Source organism: Microcaecilia unicolor, chromosome 9 (assembly GCF_901765095.1).
Source record: "Microcaecilia unicolor chromosome 9, aMicUni1.1, whole genome shotgun sequence".
Taxonomy (NCBI): domain Eukaryota; kingdom Metazoa; phylum Chordata; class Amphibia; order Gymnophiona; family Siphonopidae; genus Microcaecilia; species Microcaecilia unicolor.
The window spans coordinates 142,640,200-142,659,311 of record NC_044039.1 but is presented as its reverse complement, the minus strand read 5'-3'; the positions used below and the strand labels follow the sequence as shown (position 1 = coordinate 142,659,311).

The window sequence follows — 19,112 nt, the reverse complement described above, 5'->3', positions numbered from 1 at the left end:
ACATTTCCTCCAGGAATTTGTCCAAACCATTTTTAAACCCAGATACCCTAATCGCCGTTACCTCATCCTCTGGCAACGAGTTCCAGAGCTTAACTATTCTTTGAGTAGAAAAAAATATCTCCCCCTATATGTTTTAAAAGTATTTCCATGCAATTTCATCGAGTGTCCCCTGGTCTTTGTACTTTTTGAATGACAGAAGAACCGATTCACCTTCACTCAGGTTTCTGTAGACCTCAATCATATCCCCTTCAGCCGTCTCTTTGGGCATCAGCTGATTTCTACCACGAGCTAAAAACACTACTGTGGCTTAGTAAAAGACCCCCCCCCTAACAGAACAAAAATTCAGCAGGAAACAGATAATAATGTGAAATTCTTAAGAATTGAAATTCCACCTTTGAAGTCTCAATGCAGCTCCTTGTGACTCTGGGCAAGTCACTTAACCCTTCGTTGCCCCATGTAAGCCGCATTGAGCCTGCCATGAGTGGGAAAGTGCAGGGTACAAATGTAACAAAAAAAAAAAACAAGAATACTGTCCACCAGGCCAGAACAACCTGAGAGATGATGCAATGATAGCAGAAATTAGAGAAGCTAGAAAATTTGGCAACACTGTAATAATGAGTGATTTATGAGCAAGTGCAAAGTGATGCATGTGGGAAAGAGGAACCCAAATTATAGCTACGTAATGCAAGGTTCCACGTTAGGAATCACTGACCAAGAAAGGGATCTAGGTGTCATTGTTGATGGCACGTTGAAACCATCTGCTCAGTGTGCAGCGGCGGCTAAGAAAGCAAATAGAAAGAACCAGGCACACCCATTAAAGGGGGGCCGACCACAACCGGGCTGAAGGCCAGCAAAGACAGAAGTGTGGGGGAGGGTACAGGGAGGGCCTAGCTAGAGAGCAGAGGTAGTAGTGGGAGGGAAACAAGGGGTAGCAAGGGGAGGGGGCAGGAAAAAAGGGGAGGAGCAAGGGAGGAGGAGAGAGGAATTTGAACTGCACAGGAAGTCCTTTTGAATTTGGAAGCAGGAGAAGAGCAACCCTGGGCAGCAGCTCCTGAAATTTTTACAGGCACATGTTTTGTGTCTGCCCTGGGCAGAGCTTGTGCAGAGTACAGCCAAAGAAGCTCTTACAGCAGAGCACGATATTCCAGCAAATTGAGAACAAATTTTACGGTATGTAGACATTTAAAACTTTGTGCAAGGCATTTTAGCTTTCTCTTGCCGACCCCCATTTAGTTTTTCCAGGATGGCCGGCCATCTCGGGTTAGCTGCCTATCTCACGGCATTACGTGCACTAGGCTAGAGTCCCACATACGCTGCCCATGGCGCATGGCAGATGGGTTTGCCATAGCGCGGTTGCCATTTTTGGCCGGCCATGCAGTGCTCACAATCTGCAGTGCATAGCACGGCACTGAGGCACGACTAGGAAGACCTTGTGCACAGTACTGAACCGAGGCGCAAACTATCTCAGGGAGACGAAAACACCTTTAATGGTACGTCATTTTTGCTCTTCTCCTGCCTCAGCGGCACACCGCACGTTAAGATGCGGTGATGGCCGGCCACTAATAATTGGCCGACAGTTACGCACTATACAGCAACGGACCTTCGAGCCCCGTTGTGGCTGGCCATGCCGTGTTATCTAATTTGAAAAATAAATGCGGTATAAGCCGTCCATGCCATTACGGCGACGGACCTTAAGCCCCGTTATGGCCGGCCACACCAGATTTTCGATGTAATGCGGCAAAAATGAGTGCAGTATAAATCGCTCATGCTGTATAAGCCGCCCAGGCCACGCAGAGCTATACAAGCCCCATTGTGGTCTGCCACGCCGTGTTATCTAATTCGGTAAAATTTAGTGCGGTATAAGTTGCCCATGTTGTATAAGCTGCCCATGTCACGCAGCACTACGGCCATGCTGTGTTTTCTACTCGGTCGACTACGCTTCATCCTAAACGTTACTTACCGGCGCCATGTCTGTATGATTGGCCTGCCATGCGATATTTGAGATGCGGGTTTTTGCAGAAACGTCCACATTGCGATCCTCGCTAGTCAGGGTCTTCTCTTGCGGGCCACTTAGGGGGAGTCCCAAATTGGCGGGACATGCGCTTCGCTACACGTTGTAATTGCCCGCCCATACAGTCGGCCATTAACCTACAGAGGCACGTACGGCAGCGGTGAATTTCGATAGGGTGGCCATTTGCATCAGTGCCGATTGTAAAAACGGTGGCCACTTTCAATACACCGCCCATTCTGACTAGCAGTAAAATTTGGAAAAGGCAGCCAGTTTTAGGGCGCTAAAATTCACTAGAATGGACATTCCAAATACAAATTTAACCGCAGCGGCCACCTTGGATACTGCACGCATTTGTGTCTTTGACACACGGCATAGGCTGGAACAATTGATATCATACCGTTTGGTGCCAGCATAGCGGGACACAGTACTTAGGGGCATCAGACAAACATATCGGTTACAGTATGCTACTCTCAGCTGCCGTTAGGACCAGGTCCACGGGGGGAAGGGTTGGTACAACAGTGTTAGTCCTAGAGGGCCATGTGCACTTAGCGGCCATTTTGACTAGAGCGGCCACGTGGACTAAAGCAGCTAATTTGAAAACGGTGGCCATTTTGATAGAAGGACCACCAGTCTTACTGATTTATCTGCCGGATTTACAGGGGCCTGGCCATTTTAATTTTAGCGGCCCATTTTGCATATGGCAGCCGTTTTGACTACCAGGCCAAATTTGAATGTAACAGCCATCGCCCGTGGGGCTTTAGGCCAGCCATTTAAGGAAGGGCGCACTGCGCAGACAGCACGCAGTCGGATATGTAGCTGTGAGCAAGGAGGGTACAGTTTACACAGGCACCATAGGATGCACGCAGCGATTGGGGAAGCCGGCGTCACCACAATCAGTTATTATGAGGTCATTTTGCTTTAAATTGTCTATTCTTTTAGTCTCTCCATTGCAGTAATGTCATTGTAGTGTGCGAAGGAGACATATGCACCAGCAAGGCCAGCCAAGCGGCCCACCAAAACTCCGCCAGCTAAGACGCGGAGTGCTGTGGCCCCAGACCTTAGAAGTCACAGTGGACCTACACCACAAGCACAGACGGTGCGGGGGCCTGCAAGGGAGGTAGCAGCACCGCAGACTCCACCTCTATAGTTGCGGGGCTACTGCCAGTACCGGCAAGGGGTAAGTCTAATGACAGCACTACACTCCTTCCAGCGCAGACGCATGACATAACTAGATATGCAGTATGGGACGATAAGGACGGGTAACGGAGCCCAATATGGCAGGACAGAATGCGGTTGTGGCACCGGTCGGTGCACAGGGGACCAGTCAGGATGTGGGAGTACTTAATCACAGGAGCGATGCATTAGGTACCGTTCTCACAATACAGGTGGATCGATATCTTCTCCCTCCTTGTGTGGGAGTTGCATGAGGAGGGTACCGTAGGCAGGGATAGCGTAACAGATAAGAAGCCCAAGATATTCGGGTCTTTCATGGGCTGGTCGGAGGCTGTTCACATACTTAGGACACTCAGCTGTTCACATACTCAGGACAGTCACTATAGTGAAGGAAACGGAAAGGGGCCCGGACTTGGTGTGGGATATGGAATATAATTTTAAAAGCGCATGAGATATTTAGGGGACGGGCATGGCTTAACTAAGATATTAAATTTACAAGAAAGCAGTGCAGACAATCCATTCATATCGGGTCAGCACCAGTGGTAGTCCTGTCAGGCAATGCCGTCAGGACAAAGGCAGGACGTAGGCAGCGGACATTGCACCTAGCACCCGACACGCCCGTGCGGGCAGGCATGCTGCAGGGCAAGGCAGGCTCCCCAGAGACAGGGAACAGCAATCTAGTAACACGGGACAGGGTACTGAGGGAGCTAGTGCTCCCCCCATCAAGCTTATGAGACAGGAGAAAGCAACCTATTAACTCAGGACAGGGTCCGGAAGCCATCAAGCTTCAAGGTTAGCCCGTTACCCTGACAGAACGGGTGCATCACCACAGGTTTCCAATCAGGTTGCATGATTCCATATTAGAGGACAACACCACAGTGACAACACTACCCCAACAATGCATCCTCGATTCACATGCATCGACAGATAGCTGCAGGCAAGATTACCAAAGAACTATTGCTAGGCTGCATAGCGGGGCTGTTTGAGGACCCGCCCTTCAAGGCAACAACAGTGTCTCCGCTAGGCATAATACCAAGGAAGGAGCTGGGGAAAGGTAGGCCCAGTCGTAATTTGTCCCGCCACATAGGAACATCAGTAAATGACTACATTGACCATAGCAGCTGTACAGTACAATATGCATCTGTAGACAATGCCATTCAAATAATTCGGCGGCAAGGCAATTAGGCACATTGGGCTAAGGTGGACGGAGATTCGGCTTTTCGCACCTTGCCTTTACACCCACAGCCCTTTCCCTTGTTAGGTGTCAGGTTCCAGGAGAGGTTTTATTGCGATAAATATGTCCCCATGTGTGGCCACATCTAGTGCGCATATTTCAAAGAGCTTAGCATGTTTGTGCACGGGGTAGTGGAGCAACTAGCCCCCGCTAGGTCTCTGGTCCTCATCTGGAGGACTTCTTGTTCAAAGACCGGGAATCACAAGAGTGGACGGATGTGTTACAGGTCTTTATCCACTTGGCACAGAAATTGGACATCCCATTAGCCGTTGAAAAAACAGTAGACCCACGGCGAATCCTTACATTATAGGTATTGAATTGGAACTAGATGTTCCAGACTGCCGGCTGACAAAATTGATAAGCTTGCCAGAGCGGCGAATATGAGGTGGCACTGTAAAAAAGCAAGGCTGAAGCAGGTACAGGAACTCCTGGGTCCAGTAGGCTTCGCAATAAGGGTGATTCCCAATAGCTTTAGCAACATCGGGAACAAACAAAGCGCATTTTCATCTCAGACGTACACAGGACATCAAGCGAGATTTAGCAGGTTCTTGGCCCATGGGATTTCATTTTGGCACGATTCACCCACTCTCACGGAAACCCTGCATTTTCTTTACAGATGCGGCAGATTTACTTCCAGGGAGCGTGGTGCGCAGCAAGCTCGGGTTTCAGCAGGGACCACGTAGGATATCATGTTTCCTGGGGGGACCTGGCATATCTCACAAGTTAATTGTAATTCCCTCAGACAATATGGCAGTAGTTGTCCGCCATGCACTTCCCACAAGTTATGTGTGCAGACAGATAGTTCCGCAGTGATTACAGCTAAACATAGACCAGGCAGGGAGAATGGTTATAGTGGATGCTCTTTCTCGTTTTTAGAGCGCAGACCCGGAAATGGGACCCGATGCTGCGATAGTTAACAGATATCTCGCGGACAAGATACACAACCGCACATATAGTCAACACTTAGAAGAGAAGGGTGGTACTGATATATTCCCGGCCCCCGGCATGTATGAAGGGAATTAGCAGAAACCAGGTCTCAATCATGTTCGCAGCCATCAGTTTTCTCGCCAAAGCGGTGGCTGTCCAAAATCCATCTAGGTCATTTGTTGTCACGAGACTGATGAAAGGATGGGGCAGGCCGGGAGTACACTGAGTTTGAGGGCCGTCGAGTCAAATGCGCATTCTCATTAGCTTTGCATGGTGCTCTGCGAGTCAGTGAGTTGGTGGCTACGTACAAGCATGCCCACCATGGTATGTCCCTCTTAATATGTGACGCGGCCATTACAGCCGCGGCAACTGACCTACTTATTCACAAATCAAAATGGATCGGAACGGACATGCCCTGTCCTGAACCTTCAAGCCGACTTAAAACAAAGACCAAAGACCAGCCTGCTGATTCATACACTATGTACAGTACCCACTCATTTAGGATTAGGGCAGCTACGGCAGTGGTAGCGCTAGGAGTGTCCATAGAGGCCATCAAAAGACTGGGCTGATGGCGACCTAATGTATACAAGCGCTACATCAGACCCAACTAGTGTATACAAGAGGTACATTGCACCCATTAAGGCATCCACAGCAAAGTGATAATGGTTGCTTGCACTGTGCTAACATGTCGCTTCCCATTATATTCTATTACAGGTATCCATATCCAGAATGAGCTGCAGCGGATTTGGATATGCGGTCACTCATCACTTGTATGTACATTGGGCACAGGGAAAGGCGGTGGGCGCATAGAAGGGCAGCAGTGAGAGCCTGGGTTGTCAGGGCGATAGAGGAGCCAGGGCGATAGAGTAGCCATAACAGGGTATAGGTAAGGGAGGGAGGCTTCAGGCATTCTTGTGTGCATTAAAAGTCATACGATCCCACATGACTTGCGAATAGATACAAGCCATAGCGTTAGGGCATGACCGCAGCCAGGAGGGGTGGGGGACCACGGCAAACGAGGTGTCGTTGCCGTGGCCTGTGGCGTTAGACTACAATGTTTACGCACAGCCAGCAATGGGTACACAGCAGCTTGACACATAACAGTTACAAGTTTGGGGTAACTACTGCTGCAGAAAGAGTTGTGTGGAAAATTATCAAGTTGATGCAAATGGTAGGCTTGCATGTGAGCAGCCTTGTTATAAGGAAACAACGTGTATACAGCTTGTCTCCTGGCTTGGGCGGCCGGGAGGCCTAGAACGTCATTTTGTAAATGTGGTAGGTGCCTCCTTCAACGGGAAACAACGTGTATACAGCTTGTCTCCTGGCTTGGGCGGCCGGGAGGCCTAGAACGTCATTTTGTAAATGTGGTAGGTGCCTCCTTCAACGGGAGACACCAAGTGACATCGGGTGCTTGGAAAACAGCACAGGGGGCCACAGGGGCTTGGTACGGCTTGGCCTGTGGCCCAGAATATGCAACTACGTGTAGAAGCTGTGTACCCGGGTAGAAATGCATGCTGGCATAATGATTAGTAGAAGATGTAATGTAATTTGTTTAAGTTGTAACAATTTTGATGTTCCTGGCTGCGGCCAAAATAAATCCAATTCTATCGAAGATACGGCTTGTAGTGTGGTATTGAAGGGGGCGGGGGTTGATACGTCTGAGTGTGTGCCGAATGCCCGAGTTGTGTTAGGTATTATTAGGAATGAAATGGAAAGCAAAAATGAGGACATTATAATGCCTTTGTATCGCTCCATGGTGCGACCGCACCTCGAATGTTGTGTTCAATTCTGGTCACCGTATCTCAAAAAAGATATAGTGGAATTAGAAAAGGTGCAGAGAAGGGCAACGAAAATGATAAAGGGGATGGAACAACTTCCCTATGAGGAAAGGCTAAAGCGGCTGGGGCTCTTCAGCTTGGAGAAAAGGCGGCTGAGGGGAGATATGATAGAGGTCTATAAAATAATGAGTGGAGTTGAACAGGAAGATGTGAAGCGTCTGTTTACGCTTTCCAAAAATACTAGGACTAGGGGGGGGCATGTGATGAAGCTACAATTTAAAACGAATCGGAGAAAATGTTTCTTCACTCAACGTATAATTAAACTCAGGATACACTCAGCAAGTTAGATTTTCAGCAAGTCCACAATAAAAATGCTTGAGATAGGTTTGCATACAATAGAGCAGGGCTTCCCAAACCTGGCCTAGGGACCTCACAACCAGTTAAGGTTTTAAGATATCCTGATTGAATATGCATGAGATTAAGTTTGCATGGATTAAGTTTTCAGTGTATTAAAATTTGTCTCATGCATATTCTGAAAACCTGAGTAGCTGTAAGATTTGCAAGACTGGGAAACCCTGTAATAAAACCACTGCACGCAAAGCTGTTTCATGCATATTAAACCCAACTGGTTGGCTGTGATTGGATTGAGAACCACTGCTCGAACAAATACATTGGAATTTTTGAGAATGCTGGAGTTATCTTGTGTGGCTTGATTTATTTGCAGGTAGTTCACTTTCTTTATGATACTGTATGATACTAGCAAGCAGTCTTTTGTAACAGGAAAACAGCCTGCTGTTCTGTCTTTGTGAGCTACTCCGTTTCCACAAGACAGGCGAATATCCTGAACGGCACCTGCTGGTTTATATTTAGCCCCTTTACTAAGCTGTGTAGACACCTACGTGCATCCTACTGCCCGGCTACCATGTGGCCTGAGCGGTAATTTCATTTTTTACGTGTGTCCACTAAGCACACTGGAAATTTTCCAGCGTGCGTGGTAATCGGCATTGTATGCGCATAGACCATTACCGCCTGGTTAATGTGTGAGACCTTACCACTAGGTCAATAGGTGGTGGTAATGTTTCAGGCCTAACATGGATGTGCACCAATTTTTATTTTGCTGCACGTCCATTTTCAGCCCCCAAAAAGTGCCTTTTTTGCAGGTGCACTGAAAATGGACCTGCGCGCGTCCAAAACACACGTCCTAACCAGCATAGGCCATTTTTCAGCGCACCTTAGTAAAAGGACCCCTAAGCAAGTATTCTATAACGGCTAATATGTGCACCTAATCTGCTATAGAATGCTAGATTACGTCAACAAGTAGGTTCCACCACTTATATGTGCTTTATGGCAAGTGTAAATGGACGTGTCTAAATGCAGCAGTTAAGCGTTCGACAATATTCAATGCACTTAAATAGTCAGAATGCCCATGCCCCTCCCATGTGAACCCCCCCCCCCTTTCCAGTTATTCACTAGAACACGTGGAGGGGCATTTTCAAAAGGGACGTCCACGTTTCGAATTGGATGTCCTTGCAAAACGTCCCGATCCAGGGGCGGGGAAACCCGTATTTTCGAAACAAGATGGACGTCCATCTTTCATTTCAAAAATACTGTCAGGGACGTCCAAATCCTTAAATTTTGTCATCCATAGAGATGGACGTCCCTAGACATGGTCGTTTCTGATTTTCAGCGATTTTTGAAACCTAAGACGTCCATCTCAGAAACAACCAAATGCAAGCCATTTGGTCGTGGGAGGAGCCAGCATCTGTAGTGCACTGGTCCCCCTGAAATGCTAGGACATCAACGGGCGCCCTAGGGGGCACTGCAGTGGATTTAATAAACTGCCTCCAGGTACATAGCTCCCTTACCTTTTGAGCTGAGCCTCCCAAAAGCCCCCAAAAGCCATCACCTCCAACTTTACACCACTACCATAGATAGCCCTTACGGGTGAAGGGGGGCACCTAGATGTGGGTACAATGGGTTTGTTGTAGGTTTTGGAGGGCTCGCTGTTTCCTCCACAAATGTAACAGGTGGGGGGGATGGGCCTGGGTCCACCTGTCTGAAGTGCACTCACTCACTAAAACTGCTCCAGGGACCTGCATACTGCTGTCATTGACCTGAGTATGACATCTGAGGCTGGCATAGAGGCTGGCACAAAATATTTTGAAAGATGTTTTTTGAGGGTGGGAGGGAGTTAGTGACCACTGGGGGAGTAACGGGAGGTCATCCCCAATTCTCTCTGGTGGTCATCTGGTCAGTTCAGACACCTTTTTGTGCTTTAGTCGTAAGAAAACCAGGTCCGGGTGAAAACATCCAAGTGTTTGTCAGGGACGTCCTTCAATTTTTCGATTATGGATCAAGGACGCCCAAGTGTTAGGCACACCCAAGTCCTGCCTTCGCTACGCCTCCAACACGCCCCCTTGAACTTTGGCCATCCTGCGACGGAGTGCAATTGGGGACATCCAAAATCGGCTTTTGATTATACCGATTTGGATGACCCTGGGAGAAGAACGTCCATCTTCCGATTTATGTCAAAAGAAGAGCGTCCTTCTCTTTCGAAAATGAGCCCAATAGGGGCCCTTGTATTAAGCTGCTGTAGGCATTAGTGCATGTCTACCACATAGCAAAAAACACTGTCACAGGATGTCCCACGGTATTATGCTCATTAGCGTGCGCTAATCCTGTGCTGAAAGATATTTTTTTATTTTTCAGGGCAGGAGGTGTGACTATGGGCAGAGAGCAGGCGTGCCCTGTGCTAACTGGGTAGCACAGGCACATTGCTGCATGCTGCCCAATTACTGTGGGATTAGTGTGGGAGCCCTTAGCGCCTACAAAATAGGTGTTGGTAAGGGCTCCCATGGTAATGGCCACGTGTGTATTGAGAAATTAGTACGTGGCCATCAAAGAAAAATATGGAAATGCAGCCATTTTACTACCATGCTAAAAGTGGCCATAGCACATGGGAAATCCATGCACTGACCACAGCACCGGTCACTTTACATAAGTACATAAGTGTTGCCATACTGGGAGAGGCCGAAGGTCCATCAAGCTTAGTATTCTGTTTCCAACAGTAGCCGATCCAGATCACAAGTACCTGGCAAGATCCCAAAACAGTACAATACATTTTATGCTGCTTATCCTTGAAATAAGCAATGAATTTTCCCAAGTCCATTTTAATAATGGCTTATAGACTTTTCTTTTAGGAAGCTAGCCAAACCTTTTTTTAAACCCTGCTAAGCTAACTGCTTTTACCATAGTCTCTGGCAATGAATTCCAGAGTTTAATTACATGTTGAGTGAAGAAATATTTTTTCCGATTCATTTTAAATTTACTATTTTGTAGCTTCATTGCAGTCACTTTTTAGCACAGCTTAGTAAAACGGCCCCTTACTCTCCAAGATATAGAATTGCACCTAAGTGAACTTAGGTGCCTATCTGCTGTTTCACCCCTGTTCTGGTGTTTAAGTTCTGTTTGGATACCAAACATTAGCCCCGGGATTCTATATACGGCTTGGAAATCGAAGCTTATTCTGTAACAATGCATGTAACTTGGTAAACTAGGTAATCAGCGCTGTTAATTGGATGTTAACAATTATTAGCACTAATTGGCATTAAGATGTACACACATAACTTACTAAGCGTATTCTGTAATGTGGTGCGCTTAAATTCTAAGTTGCATAGTTGGAAAGGGGGTGTAGCCATGAGTCGAGCATGGATATTTCTGAAATCTATGCACTATGTTATGGAATACATTTGCTCTGCGCCTAATTTAGGCATCAGGTTTTACACCAAGTAAAACATGGCGTAAATGGCCGTGATTAAATTGGGTCACTTGGAGAAGCGTTCAGCATAATGCTATATACCGCATGGCAATTTAAGCCTATTCTATAAAATATAGGCGTACTTTAGAGAATATGCCTAGGCGTATTTTTTTTCCATGCAGAACTTTTAGGCACCATATATAGAATCTAGCCTTAGGTACCTAATTGGCACAACACTTTTGGCGTACTATATAGAATTAGAGGCATAGAGTCAAATAACAGCCTGCTTCCAACTGAGCTAAAAATACAAAAAAAACAGGAGAAAAATGCCAAGTCAAAAAAAAAGAAAGGAAGAAAGAACCGAGAAGGATGCTGAATGACCAATAAGCCCATATGAGGCAGCCTAGATAATTAGATTCATTACTGAACAGAATGCTTAGCTGCACTAATTTGTCGAGAACTTACAGGTCATGAGTAATGTCTGGTAATCATTTAGATACAACCTTTTTCATCCCAGCTTGCCTCTCTGGCCTTTGGTTAAAATCTAAGATGTGCTGAGTTTGGTAGCCTGCATGAGTATTTCTCTTGTGAATACAGAAGGCACTATATATAATCTTTTAAATAAATACAAGACTAAGCAATTTCACTTTCTATAGTTGATGGTCTATTGATTTATTTCTCTGTCTCAGCATAACTCAGTCTCCAGGGAATGGCAGTGGGGACAGCACACACCTCCTTGCCATGAACTGCTTAAGACCTTTGCATATAGAAAGAGGGAATGCTTTTCATGGAGTTGCAGGCAAACCAATTTTGTTTTGTTTAGCTTCCTGTGTTGTTTTATTTTTATGAATGTTTGATTTGTTTCATTTAATTTTATTAAAAAAAAACATTTTAGGAGCACAGCTGGACAAAAGCAAAACTGAAGCAACAGGAAACAAGCCAAGAGGCAGGGCAGAAATGCTCAAGCCTGCCCTGAGCTGGTTCCTTCTGGACCAATCAGGAATGAAGATTACCAGAAGCAGAAGACATAGCCTAGAATGGGTTGGCTATAGCAGATGCTCAAGAGGCAGAATAGCTTCTCCTGAAAGTAGCTATAGCAGATGCTTAAGAGGCAGAATAGCTTTTCCTGAAAGGTGGCTGCCTTCTAACTCATTGGTCACAGGCACAAAGCTGGCTTCTCCCTTATAGCTATTATCCCTGGAAAAAACCCTGAAATTAATAACACTGGAAAGAAACCTGAAATTTAGGGAGTTTATTTCCCTGTACTTTTGGGTTAGACTCAATTTTAGCTCAGTTCTTCAGTACTTTTGCTTCGGCTGGTTCATGCTATCACAAAGTTTCTAGCAGGGACTCCTGAGGTTTGAATACTAGACTAGAACAAGACAAAAACTAGGATTGCTCGTGGAAAGCCTTAATGGCATTGTACCTTCAAAAAGTACCTCCAGTACAAAAGAGCACTCAAGGATTACTGAAAACAAAGAGACAATCAGGAAACAGGAATTAAGATTACCAAAAATACAAGACACAGCAAGGCCTGCAATGGCTAGAGTAGAGTCTCAAGAAGTCACAGGTTCAAGACTGGCTGGTGCCTGATAGTTATTAACAGTGGGAAAATACTGCTGAAATGTTAACAATACTGGAAAGAACCTTGCCATTTCAGGTTAGAAACAATGTTTCAAATGAATTTACATCCCTAATACTTTTTGATTTGTTTTCTCTTCCAGCTTTCTGTGAACTTGTTGTCTAGCCTGACCTTAGAACCTTGGTCTGAGGGCTGTATAACCCGCATGACAATAAATAGTAATCAGAGTTTAGTTTAGTTTTAAGTAGCAAAGTGCATTCTAGCTGACAGTCCTCAGTAACTACTTGCTGTTTTGTAGGAATCTCTCCACATATCTGTCTGTGCACAATATGGATTAAATTAATGAGGAATCTCAGGATATCGTATATATACTGCCTCTCCTCATTCACTCTGGACAATGACACAGCAGTTTGGTGATAAAGTTGAGATATATCTCCAACCACAGAACTAACTTTAATGTGTACAACATCTAGGGCAAATCGGCTGGAGCACAGGGATCACAGCTCCCCTCCCAGAGAAAGTTCTATCATTTTTTCCCCCTTCAGAACTTTATAGCCAGATATAAGTAACTGTTTCCAGTTCTTCCTTATAGAATTTACAATTATTTGTTTTACTAGTTTTTTTCTTTGCTTGCGGTGAATTATTTTTATCCATAAGCCATTATCCTGAGCTGCAACTATAAATCTCCCATACTTAAGTTTCAGTTCACCTCTCCTTAACAAGTCATATGTCTGGTTTTGATCAGTGGTTCCTGGAATAACACTTGTGAGGAAGAAGTAGGAAACTCCTTAGTGAAGAGGACATACCAGACTGAATGGAGACTGAAATATAAACTCCCAGTAGCGAGGAGTCCTACTGGCAAAACTGGGGAAAGGGGCAGATTAGAAAAATCTTTGGCAGTTCAGCCTGCAAGCACTAGCCCCTCCCCCCACACCCCGTGTACTAAGCCACACCAGTGGCTGCTGTGCACTAATGCCGACACAGCCCATTCACTTTGAATGGGCTGTGTCGGCATTTCCACATGGCAGCTGCTAAAGCAGCTTAGTACACAAGTGGGTAGATGTTGTCATAAGTACATAAGTATTGCCATACTGGGAAAGACCAAAGGTCCATCAAGCCCAGCACCCTGTTTCCAACAGTGGCCAATCCAGGTCACAAATACCTGGCAAAATCCCCAAAAAGTACAAAACATTTTATACTGCTTATCCCAGAAATAGTGGATTTTCCCCAAGTCCATTTAATAATGGTCTGTGGACTTTTCCTTTAGGAAGCCGGCCAAACCTTTTTTAAACTCTGCTAAGCTAACCGCCTTTACCAAATTCTCTGGCAACGAATTCCAGAGTTTAATTACACGTTGAGTGAAGAAAGATTTTCTCTGATTCGTTTTAAATTTACTACATTGTAGCTTCACCGCATGCCCCCTAGTCCTAGTATTTTTGGAAAGCGTTCAACTCCACTCATTATTTTATAGACCTCTATCATATCTCCCCTCAGCCGCCTTTTCTCCAAGCTGCTCCCTGAGAAAAAAGTGTTGCTAGACAGTCACGCGGGGGAGGAAAAGAGCCCCTGAATGACATGGCAATATGTGATAGGACCTCGCAGGAAGAAGAGGGGCTTTAAAACTAACACTGCATAGGAGGAGGAGAGAAGGCTCTCCCCCGAACCATGAAATCTGAAGACCCGGACGTGCCCAAGGTTGGTGCAGAGGAGCCCATGGAATTAGGGGAACCAGAAACTACAGACTTTGGAGAATTTGAAGGCATGGAGCTGGGACATGATAATGGCTTATGCCTAGTGTAGATAGCAGGTGGGTCCCTTAAGTTGTATGTCTTAGAGTCTTTGAGGTTTGTCTCTTTTTTTGTACCCCCAATCACATTGCTGCGGCTAGCAGAGGGGGAAGGGCATGATAGAGGATGAGCCATCCCTATTGTAAGCAGATTACATAAGGGTCGGTTAGCCCTGTTTGGCTTGATAAAAGACAAACAGGTTTTCTTTTTGGAACTGATTGGTTTTGTCTTTTGCTCCATTATCTTTATGGACTGATATTTGTTGGGAGGCACTACATTATTAACTTTCTGTGTTGCAGGGTTTGAATTAAGCCTGTGTAGAAAAGGAACTTAAGATAGACTGCTTTTAAAAGACAGTTAAAAGTAACTGAACTGAGTCCTTTTCAGTACCTCTAGAAGCTCAGAAGGAGGTTCTCACCACACACTTCATATTTCCCATTGTGTTTTTATGCCATTGGATTTTCCTCATTTACTGATATAATTCTTTAAAGGGCTCTGTTGCGTCATTCTCTACCTACCCTGTTTCCCTGAAAGTAAGACATCCCCCGAAAATAAGACCTAGTAGAGGTTTTCCTGAATTGGTAGATATAAGGCCTCTCCCGAAAGTAAGACCTAGCAAATTTTTGTTTGAAAGCAGGGCTGCCAAGAGCCGGAAAAGGCCGCCCCCGGGCCGCCCCCCCCCCCACCTCCACCCACCCTCCGTCGCTCCCGGAACTAACCTTAAACTCCTCCTTCGCAGCAAGCAGCATCAGGGCAGACCTCCCCTTCCTTCCGTGCCCTGCCCTCGCGGACGTTACGTCAGGTGAGGGTGGGGCACGGAAGGAAGGAGTGGCCTGCCCTGCTGCTGCTTGCTGCAAAGGTGAAAGGAGGCGTTTAAGGTTAGTTCCGGGAGCGACGGAGGACAAGCGGGCCAACCCCGATCCAACCCTGATGTTTCCCCGAAAAATAAGACAGGCCCTGAAAATAAGACCTAGCGCATTTTTGGGGGCAAAAATTAATATAAGACAGTGTCTTATTTTCGGGGAAACACGTTACCTATACAGATGGATTTTCACTCATTCCTTTTTTTCATCAGAATGCTTGCCCCAAGTTTAATGATAGAAACTGGTTCTGGTCATCTACCTTCATACATCAACACTTTTTGCATATTGGGCTCTGTTGATGCTATTATGTAGATCAGGAGGCCCGTATGTATAATGTATTTCTATGAGGCCCATTCCTCCTTCAGTTCTTAGAATGCACAGCCTTAACATACACTGATTCTTGTAGAAGATCTCATCATATAGTGCCTACTTGTATTTTTTTAGACAATCGGATCCATATCAGGTTAGTTTTTCTGATTTGGTTTTATCATAAGTAATTTCACAATTCTTCTTTGCAGTAGTCTGATTGTTCTAATGTATTTATTTATTTATTTATAAATCTCTGCTCTGCCCAATTGCCATGGTTCTAGGAGAAGATCAAAAACCATCTATATTAAAATAAGCAATACATGTAACACATAAAAACTGCATAATAATAATCAATAAAATATCACAACACAATAATAATGCCCTAAAATTATCTATTGTAAACCGAATGCATAAGTAATTTTTTTAAAAAGTCTTCAATTTCTTCTGAATTCAATTAAATCTCTACAAGCTCCCCTATCATCCAGCAAAGCATTCCCTATCTGATGGTAGTGTCCACTTTAGGAGTCAGCACTCAAGAAAAAGACCTAGGTGTCATTGTGGACAATACGCTGAAATCTTTTGTCCAGTATGTGGCAGTGGTCAAAAGAGCAAACAGGAAGCTAGGAATTATTAGGAAAGGGGTGCAAAGTAAAACCAAAAATATTTTAATGCCTCTGTATCGCTCCATAGTGCGACCTCACCATGAGTATTGCGTTCAATTCTGGTCGCCTTATCTTTAAAAAGATATAGCGGAATTAGAAAAGGTAGAGGGGATGGAACTGCTCCCACATGAGGAAATGCTAAAGGGGTTAGAGCGCTTCAGCTTGGAAAAGAGATGGCTGAGGGGGGATATGATTGAGGTCTACAAAATCCTGAGTGGTGTGGAGTAGGTGTACAAAAAGTACAAAGACTAGGGGACACTCAATGAAACTGCATGGAAATACTTTTAAAACAAATAGGAGGAAATATTGTTTAACTCAAAAAATAGTTAAGCTCTGGAGCTTGTTGCCAGATGATGTGGTAACGGCAGTTAGCATATCTAGGTTTAAAAAAAGGTTTGGACAAGTTCCTGGAGGAAAAGTCCTTAGGCGGATATTGAGATGGACATGGGGGAAGCCACTGCTTACCCTGGGATTGATAGCATGGAATGTTGCCACTAATTGTGTTTCTGCCAGGTACTTGTGACCTGGATTGTCCACTGCTGGATGCAGGATACTGGGCTGGATGGACCATTGGTCTGACCCAGTATGGCTGTTCTTATGTTATTTATTCAGGGCACATACTTTTGAATGCCTTTACCCATGTTACTTTTTTCCATCCTTTAACAGAAGGTATTACATAAGAATTCTACAGATACTGTTTAATCAGGGAATCCAATTAGAAGGCTTCTAACAATGATGCCAAATAATCTGCAGACAGACCATAATGAAGTTTAAAAATCAATAACAAAATCTTAACACAAACATGAGATTCCACAGGTAACCAATGTAATTTGATCAGATCAGAAATGATGTAATTAAACAGATTTTCCTTGCAAAATGTGCAGAATTTTGAACTAACTGTAAAGCTCTAATAACGGTTTGTTATTCTCACAAGAATGGAACTATGGTAATCAATGCATGGGAAACATCAGTGCCTAAAGCACATTCCTAACATCATTATTTTATTTTTGTATTGGGATTTATTAACCACTTTTATGAAGAGATTCACCCAAGGCTGTGTACAGCAGGTACAGTTTAACATAAAACTTACAATTTTAACAGCATAACAATAGTAAAAAATTACCAAATATGAACATAAATACAATAAATGAGGTAAATTTGAGAACAGCATCTACTACTAAAGGGCAAAGATGACATAAAATACTAGTCTTATAAAATTTTGTCTGAAAAATTCATATAATATGAGGGCACAGATTTAACTGCTGATCTAACACTACTCCAAGATAAATACACTGGAATTATTACATCATTAAGTTGAATTACTAAGTTGGGAACTTAGGCCAGTGAAAAAATTCATGCCTTCAATTTAATTTCAGCATACAATCAGCACTCCGTTCCTGATGAAGCCGTGGTCTTAGGTGAAACGGTGATCTCTGTTGAACGGACAATGAAGAGTGCTTGAATTCAGTTTAAAAGCTAAGTCTTTCCTTGCTGATTTGATTCGGGTCATTAGCGGGGCCTGATACTTAAAAACTACCGCTGTCAGTTAATATAATTTTGGTTGAGGCTTTCAAACAATATAGCCCAGAGGTGGCAGAGTTTTTTTGCCCAATGATAGAAACGCTGTGTGAGTTATAAACTGAATAATATATAACCATGCACTAAACCGCAGGCATTTTGCCAGCGGTTTCTGAGGGCTTTTTTCTCTGTTTGACCAATTTAACACCAACAAGTTCAGGCTGGAGCTTTCATATAGTATCAATTTACACGTTTTTGCTCCAGCGCACTGCATTTTTGTTCTATTTATCGTTTGGCCTAAAGAGATGGTCTAACCCTTATTGGATTCATCATCATGGGTTTCCAACCTACCTCCGAAAACAGCCTCAGTGTAAAAAAACTCCAATTTGGAGAAAATACACTGTGGCAAAAAAAAAAATGGAGGATACTTTATAATGGTAAAGAACCTTACCCATAGAAAAACCAAACAAGCTGGAAGGATTAATAAACCCCAATGTTTAACAATATGGGTGCAACACATATAAGAGGAAAAAATCAGAAAAACTCTTAGCTTTAATCCTATAACCAAACAACTTGAATCGGATCCAGGTTAGTGGTTACTCATCCTTAATACCACGACAGGGGGATCCCCTGTTTCGATCCTGCTTCAGGGGGAAGGAGAATTTTATGACTTCACCAATCTTGATTGCGAAGTGTTTTCTGCACAAAATGGCTGCATATAACGCCAACTACTAGGCACACCCTCATTTTTTACGACATCTGAGGCCAACCAATCAGCTGGCTAGAAAGTCAGTAAAAGGCCTCCCATTCCATTGGGCCATTCAAGCCCTTAGGTGACATAGTTTATAATTTGAATATCCATTTTTGTTCCTTCTGGTGAAGGCATTGAGATACATCACCCCGATGTCCATTATCCATTAATTGGTCTATCACCACACACTGTAGTTGGTCAAATGAATGTTGTTGATGATCACAATGTTTAGCTAGAGGCATGTATAGCTTCTTGGACTTAATAGTATGTTTATGCTCTGTCAGACGAGTCTTTAGCATGCGTTTTGTTTCACCAATATATCTCAGACCACATGGACATGTGATCATATATATAACCACTCTTGAATTACAGGTGGTTGAGCAGTTAATCTGAATCCATTTGTTGTGTATATTGTCCCAAAACCTGGTGGTTTCCTCCATAATCCCACATAGCGAACTGCCACATTTACTAAGGCCCGTATGTTGATTTGACTTCACTGACCAAACATCTGAATGGCATAACATATCTGAAAGATTTGAATGTCTCGAGTAAGCTATCATGGATCTTTTTTGCGCGAAGCTTTCATGGGCTACCAAAATGTTCCAATGAGAGTGAACAATTCTAGCAATTTTTGTGGACATCGAGGTGTATTGTAAAACACAAGTTATATCTGTATTAGGAGGTTTAGGTGATTTCACTTCCAAGAGGACATCCCGGTGATTATAAAGAGCATGCTTATATGCATCTTTTATAACTTTTC

The 19,112-nt window shown here is 44.3% G+C and overlaps 1 protein-coding gene across 1 annotated transcript in view; it reads right to left on the bottom strand.

Annotated features, from left to right (window-relative positions):
• LTK (leukocyte receptor tyrosine kinase) overlaps positions 1-19,112 on the bottom strand; it is a 251,737-nt gene that overhangs the window by 158,675 nt on the left and 73,950 nt on the right. The gene's annotated exons all lie outside the window — the stretch shown is intronic.